This window comes from Clytia hemisphaerica, unplaced genomic scaffold (assembly GCF_902728285.1).
Source record: "Clytia hemisphaerica strain Z4C2 unplaced genomic scaffold, Clytia hemisphaerica genome assembly, whole genome shotgun sequence".
NCBI classification, from domain to species: Eukaryota; Metazoa; Cnidaria; class Hydrozoa; order Leptothecata; family Clytiidae; genus Clytia; species Clytia hemisphaerica.
Window position 1 is genome coordinate 171,222 of NW_027103353.1, and position 5,006 is coordinate 176,227.

At 38.7% G+C, this 5,006-nt stretch overlaps 1 long non-coding RNA gene across 1 annotated transcript; it reads left to right on the top strand.

Moving 5' to 3' along the window:
- The first annotated feature begins 879 nt into the window (after positions 1-879).
- On the top strand, positions 880-1,997 carry LOC136820315 (uncharacterized). Its single transcript, XR_010848554.1, has 3 exons — positions 880-968; positions 1,568-1,666; positions 1,899-1,997. It is a non-coding gene; the product is annotated as an uncharacterized lncRNA (long non-coding RNA).
- Positions 1,998-5,006: the final 3,009 nt, after the last annotated feature.

The window sequence follows — 5,006 nt, forward strand, 5'->3', positions numbered from 1 at the left end:
TTTAAACCTGATTTACCCGAGTTTGAACTGTAAAGAGGCTGACGTGAGCAAACGGGTAAATCAGGTAAACCCGAGAACCCTAGTTACCCGGTAAGACGGGTTTCTATTTTTGGAATTTTTCGACCCGAAATACTCGAGTAAATTGCTCATCGGGATTTTCGGGTATACCTCACGTCAATTACTTGAGTATTACCGTAGTATTACCCGAGTTAGTTTACCAGGGTGAAGAAGTGAAAATATCTCAACTTTCTTTTGCTCTCGCTGCTCGAGTCTACCATTTTGAAAGCATGCTTTTGTTAGAATGGCCCCCACAATGGCCCGTTACCGTTTACATGGATTTTCGGTACGGGGGCGACTGAGAATTTTCGGCAGTTTCGGTACGGTCTACGGTCTAAAGTCTCATATCGTTTACATGCCAGACCGGTGTGAGCATGGTCTGAGATATCAGTACACCCCAACGTTTGATGGTACGGTTAAAATCACCGCGCCGAAATTCCTGGGGGACACTCTCGATTTCTAAAGGACGGCATGTACCGCCAAAAACTAGCCGTATTGTATAATCGGTCTTATTCACCGGAATTCACCGGAATTCACCGGAATTAGCCAGAATGAACCAGAGCCACCTGAGTCACCCAGAGCCAGTCAGAGCCAGCCAGAGTCACCCAGAGCCAGCCAGAGCTACCCAAGAGCTAGCCAGAGCCAGCAATCAGCCAATCAGAATCAGTCATTTTGTCCTTATAAGGACAAGTTATGCTAAGTTAAGCTCAAGTTATGCTGCAGCCACCGGCGGATGTGTACAGCTTCACGCAGTTAATTTGCATTGTAATTTTTCAAATTTAGTGAGACCAGAGATAAACCTCAACGATGAAAACATTGTTAGGCACATTCAACATGCGTAGTTCCTTTTCAAAGTGGTACCGGTAGACGTTAAAAATATGGATGAAATCCTGGCTTTTTTGAAAGGAAAGGTTAGTGTTAACACATTTCACACAAGCTAATATCTTCAATTATTCCGTTTGTGTCTTTGTCTAAAACTTTCCTTCTTTAAAAAGAAAATATCTGTCTGCTCCCCCTTCCCTTCTGTCAGTAGTCAGTCTGTGTGTGTGCCCTAAGCCATAGTTAGTAAGCCATAATTTTAGGACCCTCCGGGCGCTCCGGAAATCTCCGGTGTTTTCCGGTGCAGCTAAAAAAAGGCCATTTTAACACCGGAAAATTCCGGTGCTCCCGGCGCAAGGGATTTTCGCACGCTCTAAAATGCCGTTTAGACAGGGTCACGAAAAAAAATGCGACCAGCTAAACTTTTTATTTGATCACTGCGCAATAAAAGGTATGATCGTCTGCTACAGGCTATCCAGCGATAGAGTTAGTCGGGAATAATACGATATGGCGGACTTTGCTCAATTATAAAAAATTATCATGTGCATCACACATAGGAACATCATCGATAAATAAAGAACAAAGAACTACACATCTGATCTTTATATGATCTTAAGTCTAAATTAGTATACCTTTAAAAGTAAATAATAAGTTAAAGTTCAAATAATGTTTTTACTTTCTTTTTATTCAGGAAAAATGGATCAACCGAAGCAGAGACGATTCGTCAATATCACAATCATTACGGACTGTTTTCACTAAACTCAAGAAGTGCCTGAGAGCCTGAGACAGCGTAAGTTATATTGTTGTATGTATGAAACAATTATCTCATCTAGATCTGAGTTGAAATCTAGATTTATTTTTGTGCTTTCCATCAATTAGTGTGCATTACTTGTTACCGTAACTTCGGCAGTTTATCCACAGACTTTTGAGCGACGGTCACTTTGTCTAGTTTCAAGCTTAACAAAATCTACCGTACCACGGATCTTCCACAGTTTCAACTTTAATTTTCATTCTTTATTTAGAATGCCGCCACCAATGTTACCAATTGTTACCATTATGAGCTGTTCAGGAAGAGTGTGTTGCTTGAGAGCGTCGTGAAGAAGAAAATAAGAACCACCTTTTTTATTTCAAAATTTATAAAAAATATATTCTTGGAATTCTTAAGGGAACTAATTTTTCGCTTAGCACATCATTTTCCCAGGGATTGAAATTAGAAGAATTGTACTCTATTTATTGTTTTTGTTTGACTGAAATTAATTGAACAGTACGTTTGGCTCTCTACGGAGAGAAGACAAGCTTTTACTCTACTAATTTCATTCAAGGGAACCTTCCTGCCAAATGGCATATTTTTGAATTTTAGCGAAAACTTATTTTGGCGGATGACTGGGAAAATCTCCTCTTTTCTGCCTTTTCTGCTCCACCCAAAACCGCGAAAATTTCCCTTTAAGGTAGTTGTTTATCTTGATATCATATCCGTTTTCTTATTTATATGCTGAAAAAAATTTCATTTTTTTATGGTTGTTACTGTGTGCATAGCATTTTGTAAAGCATTTTATACTCTACTCTCAGTACCTTAAGAAATAGTAATCTTATCCATCTTATGATTGATTAAATTCGATTGACGTTTTTGCTTACGTTAATTTTATAATCTCCCTCGTTGCACCCGGTAAATTTCAAAAATTTTCGAAATTCAAGTCGAAAATGTTATCCCATATTTTTCCCTCAAAACCATTCTTTGCCATGGATAGTCATGTGACTTGTGTTTTAGCCAATAGATTTTCTGAATTTCGAGGGAAAAACAAACAATGTGTTCTAACTCATTTAAATGATTTTGTTGATAAATTGTTTGTTTTTATTTGAGTATCTCCCCCCTCGTGTGACGTCATTCCGTGGGAAAGAATGAGATTACTAATGATTTAAATTCGTCTTTTCCAAGTTTGCCGGGTTTTTATTTTTTTTATTTTTTTTTTTTCAAGTATACCGAGATCTGAATTTTAAATAGCATTTTATGCAAGTGTAACCTATGGCCAAAGAAATGAGCACATCCAGCATCAGCCAATATCCCGGGGGGGGGTAGCGAGCTAGGGTTGCGAGCTGACGGGGGGGGGTGCCGCCCGACTTTCGAACTTTGGACCCTTACCGGGACTAAAAAGGAGAAAACAAAGGAAAATTTTTGGAATTTTGCGACCCTTAGCGGGACAAATTTGACCAATTTTGACCAAATTTCGATCTTTCAGGGGGTAAAAAGTTGAAATTTTCCAATTTTTCGACCCTTAGTGGGACTGAAATTTGATTTTCTGATTTTTCCGACCCTTAGCGGGACCTTGGAAGTCCAAAAAAGGTACCCTTAAGGGCGGCACATACCGTACCCTCCATTTGCCTAAGTACCCCCCCCCCCAGGGCCAATATTTAGATGTGCTCATTAAAAAAACGTGAATATGCTTATTAAAGAAGAAATACGCAAAGGCTGGAATTTAAAAAAGGTTGGTTTGCCGTCACCCGACCTTAGCTCGGTCAGGAAAAAATATTATTTTTGTGATTTATAACAAATAAAACTCAATTTTGAAAGTTTGAAGTTTTTGAAGGAAAAAAATTTTCTTTTCAGATCGCAATTATTTTTTGGGTCGGCAGGATTTGAGTTGGGTCGGTCGGGTGTGATAGGCTGCGCGCATCCCCGAAATTAGTTTTGTTAAAGGGGATACAAATCGTCTCATTTTTTTTGTCCTGCACTTCCATTAATTTTGGTGGAAGTGAATTTTTATAATCCTGATTTCTTCATTCCATCAAAAAAATAGAAAATGAAGGCATTGCATTGTTATTCTTAAAATGAGATGTTTTCATAGTAGTTAACAAAATAGTTGAGACGCTTGCAACGTTCATTAATTAGAAGGGGATGATTTGTTTCTTTTTTTTTTGTTTATTTTGTTGAATTATTTCTGAATAAGCATCAAGAGCAGCCACCGGCTAGAAAATACAAAATATCTGTTCTTGAGGTCCTTTTCTCCTGGAAAATACTATCTGTTATCTGCCCAGGATACTCCTGGAAAAACTTATCTGTTCCGGAAAAGAAATGGATTCCTGGAAAGTGTACATCAGTTCTATCAGAAATTTGACGCCCCTGGAAAATAATAGATATTCTCTAGAGATAAGGTGGTTATACTATTGGAACAAAAAGAGATCTCCAGGAAATTTGATGTGTATTCTTCATAACATTGCTGGAAAATTCCCGGAAAATTAAATGTAGTTTTCTTGAATGTGTCCTCCTGGATTTTCTGAACAGATATTTTCTAGGTTGTTCCTGGATTTTTCCTTGGTGTTCTTTTAGGATATGTTTTCCTAGATTTATTCATAAAATTTCTTCTCCTGGAAAAAATAAAAGAACAGATATTTGGAAAAATCCGCCGGTGGCTGCAGCATAACTTGAGCTTAACTTAGCAGCATAACTTGTCCTTGTAAGGACAAAATGACTGATTCTGATTGCCTGATTGCTGGCTCTGGCTAGCTCTTGGGTAGCTCTGGCTGGCTCTAGGTCACTCTGGCTGGCTCTGGGTGACTCAGGTGGCTCTGGCTGGCTCTGGGTGACTCAGGTGGCTCTGGTTCATTCTGGCTAATTCCGGCGAATAGTAAGACCGATTGTATAATAAGGGTTGCAAAGTGATCCAGACTCCACTTCAATTCGCAAGTTGCTAGCAAAATAAGAGCCACTCTGATAAAACCTTATAATACCCCAAACAAAAATATAATATACACAAGAGTTGAGAGCCTGTGTCATAAGAATATCATAATTTGAATCCCATACTCTCTAAAATTACTCCATACTTTTGAGTCAAAATTTAGAAATATTAGTCGGAGATTTGACAGATTACCCAGGAAAAAGTGAGCAAATCAGCCGGGTGGGAAAAGTACATCTCACACTTTGGAACGTGAATGATTTTCACACCCAGGGGACCGTTCCAAGGTGTGAAATACACTTTGATTGATATGCTGATTTTTTTCTGTGCAAGGATATTGCGCGTAGCTACGAACTAGCTGACCTCCAGGGTTCACTGCAATGAATTGCAAAACTTTAAATGGCTAAGTGATGTAATTTATTTGTTCAGAAATTTTGAGTCTGGATTCCCAAGGCTAAA